This window comes from Dermacentor silvarum, unplaced genomic scaffold (genome assembly GCF_013339745.2).
Source record: "Dermacentor silvarum isolate Dsil-2018 unplaced genomic scaffold, BIME_Dsil_1.4 Seq395, whole genome shotgun sequence".
Taxonomy (NCBI): domain Eukaryota; kingdom Metazoa; phylum Arthropoda; class Arachnida; order Ixodida; family Ixodidae; genus Dermacentor; species Dermacentor silvarum.
Genome location: NW_023606167.1, coordinates 43,239 through 57,159, shown reverse-complemented (window position 1 = coordinate 57,159; position 13,921 = coordinate 43,239). Strand labels below are relative to the sequence as shown.

At 46.1% G+C, this 13,921-nt stretch overlaps 1 long non-coding RNA gene across 1 annotated transcript in view; it reads left to right on the top strand.

Annotated features, from left to right (window-relative positions):
- The window catches only part of LOC119435033 (uncharacterized), a 29,435-nt gene extending 22,757 nt beyond the window's left edge, over positions 1-6,678 (top strand). Inside the window, exon 4 of the long non-coding RNA XR_007464640.1 lies at positions 6,573-6,678. This is a non-coding gene — a long non-coding RNA (uncharacterized LOC119435033). The remainder of the gene's footprint in view (positions 1-6,572) is intronic.
- The last annotated feature ends 7,243 nt before the right edge of the window (positions 6,679-13,921 follow it).

The following is a 13,921-nucleotide window of genomic DNA, read 5'->3' as shown; positions in this document are numbered from 1 at the left end:
CCAAAATCAGCTGGTGAGAGCACGGGTACATTCTCCATCACATACAGCAAACTATGTCATCGATAAGTACACGCGCAGTACAGAAGGTCGAATAGTGTTCCCTTTGGCTGCAACCAGTGTGGGACCATCTTAAGGCGTAACTTTCTTTAGACGGGAACACAAAGGAGCATTCATAACAGACAAAGCCGCACCAGTATCCACTATAGCATCCACGGGCACTCCTTCAACATACACACGAATCATATTGGATGGGCGCGCTGGAGGAATTTCAGTCTTATGTGTGTATGCAGTTTTTCCTCCGGAAACTGCGTCGCTTCGTTTTCCGCGCGAACGGTAGAGGTAAGTGAGGCAGGCCGAAGTGGTGACGATGAGCGGCGGAAGGGCGATGGGGAACGGCGTCTGGCTGAACGGTAAGCGCCACGTGCTTCAGGTGGTGTAGGCGGAGATAGAGAGTGCCGCGAAAGTGAAGAGTAACGCCACCCTTGGTAAGAGGCCACACTTTAAAAATCGCGCTCACACATATCGTAGCCCCGACGCTCGTCTTGCTGGTGCTTGAGGCAAAAACGTGATATGTGGCCGCAATAGCCGCAATAATAGCACGTAGGATGAGACGGACACCAAGGTGGGTAGTAGGGGGTGTTCGGTGTACTGGGTGACAGTGAGGACAGGTGGGCCAATGAAGGGAAGTTAACCTTGGGCACAGTAGCAACCGACGCGTAAGTTGGTAGCGGCAACGGAGAAGTGACGTGGCCGAGCTGCTTGGCAGCAACTTGCACGTATGTCGGTAGTGTGGTAGTCTGTAGTGCGTGAGGGACAGGGGCTTGTACTGGCACAGCACAGGTCAAGGATGCCAGTTCTTCCCTGATAGTGTCACACAATGATGCACCAAAAGGCTGGCTGGGACACGTTGAACGGTGAGGTTAAGCCCATCAATTGCAACTCTGCGTATGAGCGTGCGTATCAGTGTACGTAGATCGTTGTCCACCGTAGAATGGGCGTCGTTAAAGTCGAGCTGTAAGCGGGCAGACTCAAGCTCATCGAGGCGCTGACAAGTGGTGACGACGTCAGCGACGGTAGCCGGATTCTTGGTGGCGAGGGCATTGAAGGCGAGAGTTCCAATGCCTTTGAAAATGTGGCGTACCCTGTTCTGACTCCGACATTGACGAATTCACATGTCGGCAGAGTGCAAGGACGTCCTCGATGTAGGAGGTGTACTACTTTCCCAGGTGTTGTTTGTGAGCATCAAGGCTTTTTTTGGAATGAGTGAACCGAACAGACGGTGTGCCGAACACTTCGCGAAGCTGGTGCTTGAAACGAGTCCAGTCCGTGAAGTCAATCTCGTGGTTAAAGAACCACGGTCTTCGCCACACCAGACAGATAGAAGGGCGACATGGCGAAGTTTGTGAACTTCATCCCACTGCTTGGCGGAACTGACTCGCTCATAATCGTCCAACCAGTTTTCCACATCCTCTCTGTGAAGACGAGCGAAGACATGGGGGTCACGCTGGGGGCTGGTGAAGATAAAAGGAGTCACTTGCGATGTCGGAATGGTGGCAATAGAGGTGCCAGGCTGCACGTCCTGCGGCATCTTGGCTGATGGTGGGCGCAAGCGGCGACCTGAACGAAGCTCCTAGGGGCAGACCGGACGGCCAGAGGACGTAGGATCGAAGAGCACACTCCACTACTTGTGACGTTGGTGGGACGACGTTTTTTTTTTTTTTAGGTTCGGGAGCTCATCACCGAACCAGCGCAGCACATATGCAATGATGGTCACATATACAAGCGAAGAGGAGCATAGGTAAAAGTGTGTGGATGATGATGATAACATACAGATAAGGAAGATGTGCGTAATAAACGCCCACAATATATATATGTATAACTTAGTATGCCATTGTGGTGTAGTCTGACAAATGCCTCATTGGCAATAGTTATTGATATGTGACCACTGCTGCTAATTTTTGTGATGTTACCGGATTCTTGCTTGACAGTAATAACTGTGCTGTACTCAGTGTGCCTTTTGTACACGTTGAATGATTATGTAATAATGATTTGTCGAGTCTGGCGAATTGAGGCATTGCACTGCAATCATAGCGTCGACAGCTGCCTCTTCGAGAAAGGAACGAGAAACAAATTTTGTGTCAGTAATCCTTTAAGGAGATACTAAAGAGAAAAATAAATTACGCTTGCACATCATCAGAAAAGATACAGAAACAGAACACTGATGGCAACACTGCCTTGAAGTTTTTGCGCCAGCAGTCTGTAACATCATGTATTTTGACATTGCCTGCTCGGGCCAAGTTAACTGCTTATCGGTAAAGGTGGTCTAAACAAAGGAGATTAAGACTAAACTTGGAAAGTTTTGAGAAGCTTTACTGAACCACAATGGCTAAAATATAAGAAAATTCTTTGAAATCTGGTGGCAGCATACTCATTCATGTATTCGTGCTAAGGTTTCGGCACAAAATTAAAAAAAAGATTGGCCTTTATGTTCTCTTCCAGTAATCAACTTCAATTGGCAAAAACAGAGTTTTGAATAGTTTAACAGCCTAAACTCTTATCAGCCTTTAGTGTCCCTTTAAAAGAAGAGATGAGGATTAGAAAACTAACCAACCCCTCCCCTACCGGAAAATGGGGGAAAGTGAAGCTTGTGGTCGGTGCACCTAAACTAACCATGATGCGATGGCTGCGATGGAGAGAACGAGGTCACTGACAGTATGCCCGCAGTCTGCTGTTGTCGCTTGCGTTCATTGTCTCGTGTTTGGTCAGCGGCATGGTTAGCAGCATGCACCCACCATTGCCGCTTGTGATTCTTTGAAATTAAACTGCTTCAAAATTGAATCTGTCTGTTATGCAAGAATGTCTTGTACTGCCTTAAGCAGTGGCTCATACCCCCCGTCAACGCGGCCTCCCCATTACAACAACAGAAGAGAAGTGAAATTCTATGCTGGAATGATTAGCGGAAATGCAGCCAGCTGTGGAAGCAGATGACGAATGAATGCAGGAGCAGTGGCACGAGCCCATGCCGAGCACGAGCACTAACTGCGGGCCCCGCCAATGAGCCAGATGCGGAAGAAAACAATGATGCTCGAGCCAATGCTGATGATGATAGTTTTTTGCGTACACGGATGCCACCAAAATTTGTGCGTTAAAACAAGCTTCGCTTGAAAAGTTTACGTGATTATCCTTTCATGTCTACCATTCTGCAACATGTTGACTCAGCACCACTGTTTTACACGTTCTATAGACTTTCCGTGTTTCATGTATTTTGTGTACCAATTTGGAAGGTTTGTCAAGAGCATACATGCTCAAGTGGGCTTTTTTTTGTTCCCGTATTAGAGTAGAACACACAGTATTTGACTCCCTCCATGTCATATTGAGATCTGTCACGTTGCCGCTATCTTTCGTTTCTTACTACAGCTGAATATTTTACTGCTGGCGTAATCTTTTTCTACTTATAGTTCTATGACCTGTTTGTTTCGTTATGATTTCCACGACTTTTCTCTCCCATTACTGCATGGGTTCTCAAAGTGGGTTCCGCGGAACCTACGGGTTCCGCAGGCCCCTGCTCGGGGTTCCGCGAGCCACTGATAAATTTTCCCTGGTCCCGCTGTCGACAAGTGTCTAAAACTGCGAACACGAGGTGTGCTTGATCGAAAGAACCTCCATTACCCATGCCCGAGTGTCAAAAAGCACATCACAGTGCGTAACAGCAACGGGCGAACTGTGCAATAAATACGCAAGCAGCTTTTAGCCACCCAACCTCTGAGAACAGGCAGCGCGCCTAAGCTTTCACACTTGAATCTCGGAGGCCGTAGCTTACCACCATGCGCGTTTCTCCTATTTGTAGATAGGGTCGGTGCCGATAGTGTGCGCACTGACGTATACGTTGGAGGAAAAAAAAATAAAAATGCGTGCCGCAGAAGAGCAAGAACGGCGTAGCATCCAACCGAAACGAATCGGCGTAGTCCGCATCGCCGTGGTCCTCAGCGGCGATCGTAAGCGGCACGTGACTGACAGCAACGCCGAAGCGTTTCGTGCCTAAGCTTTAAAGCCTTTATTCTTGCATTTATCGCCGCGCGCAACACCGCGTTGGCGGCTAGCCGCGTGCCTCCGTAAGTGCATAGTCGTTATCTCTAATCGCGTCGATAACCACCGCAGTTACGTCCGCCGCGGTTGCGGCAAATAGTAGTTTCGTTTTCACTCGATGCGCGCGTCGGCTGCGTGCCTTCACAACTGCGCAGTCGCCTCCCATTCCAGCGTCGATAGCGACCGGCCGCAGTTTCGTCCGCACTTCTTGCAGCGAACGGTAGTTTCGTTTTGACTTTGTGCGTGTGTCAGCCGCCTGCCTTCTGAACCGTAAAGTCGCCGTTCATGATCGTCGATAGCGGCCGCGGTTGTTTCGCTTTGATTCAGTGCAAAGCTGCCGAAGATAAAAAGCACCAGCTACATCGCGATGGACGGACAATTTGTTGCCGAGCAGCTGAGTGACGAAAAAATAATCGAGATGTGCGCCCGTTGGTGTGCAAAGCGCGTCTCAGATGAAAACACGCGCCGCGAAGGATGTCGCGAGGCCTTCGCCGCTGCTAGCGCTAATGAGTCATGAGATGAAGAGAATTTCAGCTTCCGCACTGGTCTTGTGCTAAATAGAAACAAGATTTGACGATTCATTGAGTAAATAGAAGCGTGATGACGTAGTGAAGTATTTGTTTATTGTTTTCGTGATCTCGACATTCGGTTAATTCGGGGGGGGGGGGGTTCCTTGGCACTTTATGGAGCTTAGCAGGGTTCCGTGGGATGACTGTACTTGAGAACCCCTGCATTACTGTATTTATGCATCAACCATCCTCTCAAGCCTTGTCCACCTCGTCTTCATTGTGAGGCTACCTGTTATCCCTTGACATGGACCAGCATGCTCCACAAGCACAGTAGCATGGCATGGCTTGGTTGGTAGGGCCACGGCCACTGGATAAAAAAAAAGTGTGTCCTGCCGTGTCAGGCGGGCTGCAATGGGAGTTTTAGCATCTCCACTTTGCGTCCGTTTAAGCTACCGTATAAACTGGATTATAGGGCGAGTGGGAATATAGGTTGAGCCCCTAAATATAGGTGGGAAAAAAGGAAAGGGAAAAAAAAGAAAACTAAAAATTGCCTAAACGTATTTATTTTCGAAACGGCACTGCTCACCCACCATCAGAGCTCGTTCGTTCGTTCTGTGGTTTTACGTGCCAAAACCAGTTCTGATTATGAGGCACGCCGTAGTGGAGGGCTCCGGATTAATTTTGACCACCTGGGGTTCTTTAATGTGCACTACAACGCAAGAACACAGGCGTTTTTGCATTTCGCCTCCATCGAAATGCGGCCGCCGTGGCCGGGATTTGATCCCGCTATCTCGTGCTCAGCAGCACGTCTTAGCTGACTGAGCCACCCCGGCGGGTACCACCGTCAGAGCTATAGTCCCATTTTGTTGGAGGAGACTACAGAAGCACTGTCCTCGGAATACGACCGTTTGTCGCTGGCCGCTTCGAGTCCAGAGCGTCTCGCGAGAGCTCCACGGCTTGCAGCAAATTGTATGCACGGTCTCCGGCAGCAATCACGCACGAAGTCTGCGAGTGTGTCCTCAAGCTGCGGGTGAACTGCCCTACGCCTATAAAATGACGTTTTGCTTGAGTTGCACTTCAGCAGCTTTCCTTTCTGCACTCTCCAATGCCGCACACTTTCTTTCGAAACGCATAACTGGCGCTGAGCAACCAACAAATCTAGTGCATAACTTCAGCAAGATTGCCATAGTTTGCCAGACGACAACTCACATACAGCTAAAGACTGCTGTATAAGACAAGGGGTGACTTGAGCTTGTTATTTTCATGAAAAAATCCGGACTTATATTCTGGTTTATGCGGTAACATACACAGGCTTTCCTCGGCTTGCTTATTCCTTCTGACTGCTGGATGCTTTCCTTCAAAGAGTTACCTGATGTCCACTGATGCATGTCCTATGTCAAAGCATGCTCCCTGCACATGACTGCACGCCTTCAGCCATGTCAAATTATTCTGGTGAGAGCAAGTTGGGTCTAAGGTTTTTGGTGCCAGGAAAGTGAAGTAAACTCATGGAAGGCATAATTAATCCAAAAGTAGCATGAAGCCACAAAGGAAATGCGCACACTTTCTTCAGAAAGAAAGCTTCGTTCATACATTCATTTTGGTGCTTGCATTGAATGCTGCACCCTCGCCTATCCATGGCAGCTGCTCTGCCAACTATGCTAACCAGTCATGGATTTGCTTTCACCCTCCTGGTTAGTTCAGCTGGTTGAGTGATTACCCTGGAAAAATGGTGGTGGCAGGTTCGATCTGTGGCCCAGCATGAACATTTATTTATTGCAAAGCCTTTTTTCTGAGAAAATGATTTTTATTTGTAGCCTTATGCTACTATTGAGTGGGTGAAAATTACTTCCTTTCACGAAAATTTCCTCCACCTTGTAGATTCCTGCCGATTTTTTTTCATCCTTTTAAAACTTGTGCTTTTCTGTTGCTCTCTTTGTGGAAAAAAAAAGTGTGGCACCGTGAAACTAGCCTGGACAGGATTCTGGCGAGTTGGAAGTTGGCCGATCCCTTACTTTGACCTGGAGCCGTGTAGATGCAGCAGCCACACGCATGTCACCTGTGTGACTGACAGCAGAGTTGATGGTGAGCTCCTGGTTTCCTTTTCTGATGTGGGCACTACACCCAGAACTGAACTGAGCCATGGTCTGTATGGTGTGACTTGGGAGCAGCAACCGTGATATTCTTTTTTTTATTGATGTGAAATCATCAAATGGGGCCCACTCAGCGAAAAAGCCGGCGTCTGTAGCATCGAAGCGGCACCTAATTCCCATTGGCTGGATCCATGTCATGTGCGCGCCTCGACAGAGCAAAACGAGCGAAAGGGAGCACCTGCTGGCACACCAAGTGTTGCGTGAGGGCATCGCTGCGACACCATGTCACCCTTGCTTTCGGTCTTACAGTCCTGTGTTATCCACACGTTCCTTGTCCATGCAAGCTCTCGCCTGTGTTCTAATTTTGCCTTGTTAATTCCTATAGAGAACATAATAATTAAAAAAACAATAAATTCAAAAGCAAAAACGTTGGCATTAGTGACTTTCTAACCTACGACCCCACGCTCAGAAGCGAGTGTCTTATCCACTGGGCTAAACTAGCACCTCCTAGATAGCAGGCCTGTGCACTGTGCTTTATAAAATCATGCTACTTGGACTGAAATGCCCATTGCTAAGCCCGGCGTGAAAAATGGCGACACCAAAATCATTGCGCCTTACTCGGGAGCATCCCCGTTAGATTCTATGGCAGTTCGGAAAGGTAGCATGAGATCACAGATCGAAGTGCACTGGCCTTGTGCTACCTATGAGGCATTGGCCAAGCGTCTAAACGGACTCGCTTACCCGCGAGAGTTCATAACACGAAGGACCGCTTAGCAGCGTTCAATTGGACATGAATGCTTTCGCATTCAGAACCCATAGGAAGTCCTTAGGTGTCCTCGGATTTTTTTGTTTACTCTCAATAGTGTAAGCCCTCTTAGACGGTTACAAGGTGGGAGACATCTGTGCACAAGATTCTGCACAGAGAAAAAAAGGGGGGGGGGGAGATTTAGTTTTGGTCGCATTCACAACAAATCACACGGGGGTTCTACCATTAGGAAAAACCTCCAGTTTTCAGGGAATTTGTCTGTTCTGGAAACTTTATGGAGAATGCAGGCAATTTTCAACCCAGTTGCTTTGAATCATGGAAATTGGTACGCACAGTGGTTATGTCAAAGCTAGTTGTAAGCCCGAAGGAAGCAAGGCTTTGAACTGAACTTTCGTTATCCACAAATAGTGCTGACCCTTGCAAGTTTTGCAAGTGTGAGCGTGACTTGGCAGTTGGAATTTATCATGGAACACCTGATGCAGTCAAATCTGTTAGTGCATGCCACCTGATTTACAGCTTGCTGGTAGTACTTTCTGAAAGTTGTGGGCTGGTGTAGTAACTTGGTGAGCTACAAACTACAAAAAGAAAGGGGACTGTTTTGGGTCAGTCGCTCGCTGCTTGATTTCTCAGCTCCGTGACTGGACTCGCAAAGCTGCTGAACCAATTGACGATGCTGGAGCAGGATGTCAGTATGCACTGACACTTATTCTGCATTGGTTATGGCAGAGCAAGCAGATGTGAATGGCACTATCATTGGGGCGTCAATGGGCAAGTCGCGGTTGCCGGTGTGGACATAGGTTGCTTGCTGTAAGTCACTCCTTGGTAGCCAGTAACAGTTGATTGCATGACTCTTGTCATTCGCTGGTGCGAATGTCACTGGAGATACACTGGACACAAGCCCAGACAGAGCCATCACTTGCTTCAGTAGTGTGACAATGCTTGCCAGAGAAGCCCTTAGGATCTCACCCATCTTAACATGACAGGAACGACACTACTAGGACACACTGCCACATACATTTTTGATGTGAAATACAGTCAACATCCGATTATTCGGACTCCCTAGCGGCCGCGAGAACGCCTGAAACATCGTGCAGTCAGAAAAAACGCATGCGTGCCTTTTACTGCCCCCAAGGGCTCAAATGGCCACAGGCACGTCCAAAATAGCTATAAAGGCCTGGCAGTACACTTATTAGGCATATCAGTACTCAAACTGTGATGAGACGGCGGGTGCACGCATGTATTATTAAGGAATACATACTGTTTCCTGTGACAATTTCCCCTTCCCACTCTTGGTATGCTTCACCGCAATACTTCCTGTATGCCTCACCACGTAACACAGCTGTATTGAGGCGATATACAAAGGCGGAGTTGGCGCCATTGCTAACAGTAGCAAATTGCTTCAATGAAAAAAACGCCACTGAATAGCAAGAAACTTGGTAGCGAACGTCAAAGTAGCTAAGCCTAGTGTTCCCACGGTGGTGGCTACGGCTGCCAGCGGATCTGTGTGCGAGAGCGCCAGTTCGAGGCGGCGAGATAATCAAAATGATGGTGGTGGTGGTGGCTTAGATTAACCCCTTGTTTTATTGTTTTGCCAATTTCTATGCCCAAACTGCTTATTTTTTTATAATTTGATATTGAAAATTTTCCTTCTAAAAACTAACTTTTCGACGTTGAAAAAAATTCAAGGACATACTCAGTCAAATTAGCATCATTAAGTTTATAGTGCTCATGATAAAGGAGGCCAGCTACCTGCTGGTAATAATAAAAAAACGAGCAAGAGCGCACTTCGGAAAGTTTTATCAAGTCAAATCATCAGGCGATGTTAAATTAAACACCTTACAGGGGACGCCCAAAAACGGGAACCGATGAGGATTCGTGGGGATGTCATTCACGTCGTTTCGCCGCCAATGACGCGTACTTACAATAGTGTCTTCTGAGCAGTCTTCTTCATCTGATGGAGGGCTAATTTCGAAGTCATCGCTGTCGCTTCCAGAAACGAAGTAAACTTTGGTGTCTGAATCATTATCGTCCGAACAGCTGGACGACAGCGAAAGGCTTCTTTTACACAACGACGGACCAGCAACACATGCGTTGCCTTCACTGGACGCCATATTTTGAAACAAGAGTTACCCCACCAAAGGAAAATGTACAATGGGGGTTGAAAAAAAATGAAAAATTACCTGCGCAGTGCTGCCATCAGTGAAGCGACACACCAACTAGCCCGCAAACGAGCGTGTCTCGTTCAAAATGCTCAAAAAGAGATATCTCGAGTGGAAAGAGTGTAACGGTTTTGGGACAGTTCAGCAAAGGTTAAGGGGTTAATGCTGTTTTTGACCTGTGGTCATCCCAAGAAGTCTGAAAAATCGAACAGCAAAGTTTTTTTGCGCCTGAAATTTCAGACGTTTTTATACATTGATTCTATGGGGTACGTGCTGCGAAGCTGTCTGAATCATTGGGCATGTCTGAAAAATCGGGCGTCCAGAAAATCGGTCGCTGACTGGGTGGCACTCTCCCATGTAATGACTGCCAGAAGCTCGTGTCACCACACCATTAATTCGTTTTTTTATTTATTTATCACTATTATTATCATTTTTTGTGGCGACATTGAGGGAAATCGTTGTCAGTTTATTTTAAGCTCGCTACACGACAAAGAATGATCTCCAATGGCCCCTCTCCTGCATTAGCTGTACTTGCCCCATACCTGTCCTGTGTGCTTCTTGCTGTCGTCCAATGTCTTTTTTGTGCTAGTTAATTATGGCTCAAGTGTCCTGCAAGCTTAATATTGTCGCCTTGTGTACTGATGGGGAAGAATTGGCACTGCCAAGAGCATGAGTTAAAGATCAAGCTTTTTTATTGGGTGAGCTTTGGCTCAGAAAAATAAAACACTCAACACAATGATAATGGCGAGCACAGTTGTCGGTCGCTGTGCATGCAATCTGTCAGTTGGGCATCTCATACACACTTGTCCTGCGCTGAGCGGCAAATCAATAACAGTGTCAGCTCAATGAAAAATGATTCCAGTCAAAAAGCAAAACAATGTATGTTTGATATCACCATCACTCACTCTTGTGCCCTACTGCCCTTCACTGCATTTCATTCCTAAGCACCCATTGTGTTAGTCTAATAGACCATTAATTATTTGTTGAATCGATTGCAATCTCTCGTCCATGTCTCAGTCGCAACTAGAATACCATATTTATTCGAATGTAAGGCAAACTTTTTTCAAGAATCCTTAGCCTCAATGTCACCCCTATCTTGTATCCGAGGCTGATAAATGAAGTCACTGTTGCAATATAGAGACAGCAGTGTCACATTTTTAGCATTCCAGATTTTAAACGGCAGCTCAAATTGTATCAACTAATAAACCTTGACAGGTGAGGTAGAACCGTATTTGTGTTCGTATAACCCACACCGAAAATCTGAAAAATTGAACAGTAAAGGTGTGAATTTGTAACAGTAAGTTGCGAATTATATGCGAATATTGCCTTGAGGTGCAACTTCAAGGCAGCTGGAATTTCGCCTTATGGGTGCTTCTGACTATTCAGTATTTCAGGTAGTCCACGGTAAATCTTAATAATTCGTCAGCTACTCTATATGGCCGACGGCTACTCTAGCGTGCATTCATGGATTTTTTTTTTCAGGTCCCTTAAGTGCGCCTTCACCTTATAATCATGACCACCTTATAATCGAATAAATATGGTAACTCCTTTTCATTGTCTAAACTAGAATATCAGCTACCTACATTTGATCTGCAATCTATCCTGTGTTTCTATTGATTATGCTGCACCAATAATTTTCTTTTTCATCACTTCTTATGGAGTAGTAATTAGCTTCCTTTCAGGCTCTTTCTTTTTTGTTAGACCTCGTGTTGTGGCAGCATAAGTTTGTACTAGTGTAGTGCAGTGATTGGATGTTCGTATATTCTATTTTGGAGCAGACTTATTTATTGATGCTGATTTTGGCATTAGAAACGCATGGATGATTTGGTGTTATCGCACATGTTTGAGAATGAACAGCTCTTTTTCATGGATAGCTTTGCTATGTATATGTATCTGTTTGAAAATTCAATACAGCAGCACATAGCATGACTTGGTGCCTGGGTGTTTAGGAATGGTTACATGTGCAATCGCTGTCAAAGGTGCAGCGAAGGCAAACATTAAATAATTCTATAATGACCTGCATTTTCCTTTTTTTTACCTAAGAAAATATGCAGATGTAACGCACACATTAGAATCTTTGTCAAGCGAAGCTTTATTCAAGCAGATGATACTGGGTTAACAGCGACACTGGTGCTGTACGCAGAAACAGCATCAGCGCTTACACATTCTTGAGGATTGGCTTGGAATGGCCCTAAAACCAGTAGCACATAACTAATGGGGAAATCAAAGAATACACTGAATATAATGTGCTGTTTCATAAATAGACCAGTTTGCTTTAACGATACCTATGAACCAACATTATATGTGCAGGTCTTGTTTAGAAATAAACAAAGGTGCGCTTACTGGCACTACTTTGTCAGTTACCATTCAGGAGCTCTAAGAGCACGTTTGCTGGTAATTGCCATTCGGTGCGCATATAGCCTTCATATCCACAAACATATCTTCCACGATTCTGACCAACCCAGCTGCAACAGCAACCAAACTGAGCTTGGGAGGGTAGGCAAGGACAGCTTCACTTTGCAAGATTTTGTGCTTACCGCTGCTTTATGTTTGCTTAAGTTACACATCATGTTCGCACATTATGGTTTGGGTCGTTCATTAGAACACTTGGCGCTGTATATACTTGTTACTTGCTTGGTTTGTTGAGAAAAAAGTGCAAAGTGCTTTCTTCAGCACCCCTTGCAGTGGGTGATGTCCAAAACGTGTCAGCACTGATGTTACCTGGTCCCTTGCAACGTTTGCAGTGTGGAAAGCATGCTGTTCAATATTTGGCTTCTGTAGTCACCGAAGGGTGCAATGTAGACATCAAAAATGACGCAGACAACAGCAAATTTTCATACTTTATTCGACAAACTAGGCAACAGAGCGAAGTGTTACAGTGAATGATCAGCATCATAAAATGTGATCTCGCTGTGAATTTTGAACAAGAACAAAGCAGTACGTAAGCCGGAAATCGTTCAAAAAGTAGGTCATTGTAAAATGTTATATTACCCTTCTAGAAACATTTTAAAATTTGTTTTATGCCAAGAGATGATGTAATTTGAAAATAACCTCAAAGGGCTGTGGAGTTCTGCAGTCAGAAGGGCAAGTGACAAATTGAATCTATTACGTGGCTGTATTGACAGCCTCGGAGGTTAGGCTGGGTGTATCAGATGCTGCTAGTCGGTGGCTTGCCCAGAGAAGGTGCCAAATGTCTAGAAATACTTTCACCAAGACGAGGGTGAGCCAGATAGTGGACTTCAATGCACTGCGCTGTAGGAAAATCTAGTAAAACCGAATACAACGTAACTACCTTTTTATCGGTGGTTCACTACAATTTATCAATTGTAAATAATATATATATATAACTCACAGAAGGTCTTACTGCATTGTTACAGTGGCAGCACCAACCCTGGCCTACATTTTCACTATTTCACATAAAAGCTGTGTCCTTGATCAGAGTGATGCTTTAGGCACATGTACTATACTCTTGTCAATTTAGCTTGAAGTTATGTTTTCCTTTAGTTACATTTTAAAGTGCTACACAGGCAGACATACACAGATGCGAAAAATGTATATTGCCCTTCTGTACCCCATATCAGTGACTGCACGTGATGCAGTGAAAGCTATGGGTCGTGTCAGCCAACCAGAAAAGAGAACTAGAAGAGGGGCTCCAACATTGTTGTGCATTGCCTTCTTTGCGAAGCCAATTCAAGGGAAGCTTCACAGAAAGATCAGTGTCGCACAATGGGTGAGCCCCACTCTCGTCTCTAAGCGTGCAGCTAGTTCTTGTAGCGAGGAGGGAAGAGCGAGACGGCCAGACGAGGAGTCGCATAACTACTACATGTTTAACAGTCTCTCAGGCCTGTTCCACCTGAAGATGAAGAAGGTCATGTGCTGCCAGATCATCCCCGACACGTCGTCACAGGGAACTGTCTTGCCCTGCTTTCACTAGATGGCAGCATCTACAACATGACCCCAAATCTCTCCAATAGAGCAAGTGAAGTTCACTGCAGCATGCACCTCCCACGTGTGGTATGCATGTGGGAAGTTTCTTGGCAACATGAACGAGCATCTGCAGCACCCTCACTGATGCAGGCACTTTCTGTGTTAGTGTTAGCAGGGGGATACCGAACTAGCTGGGTCCTGTTCCTGCGTACAGCATCGATGTCGGTGTTAACCCAGTAGGACTGAGGCTCATCTGCTGGAGCTCGTACTGTCGCTTTGTGCTTGAGGTCTGTCAACCATACGTTGTCTCCATAGAAAAGCTCCGGCAGGTCGCAGACTCTCTCTGACATCTGTCGAGGTCTTTCCTTTGACATTTTCGGTATT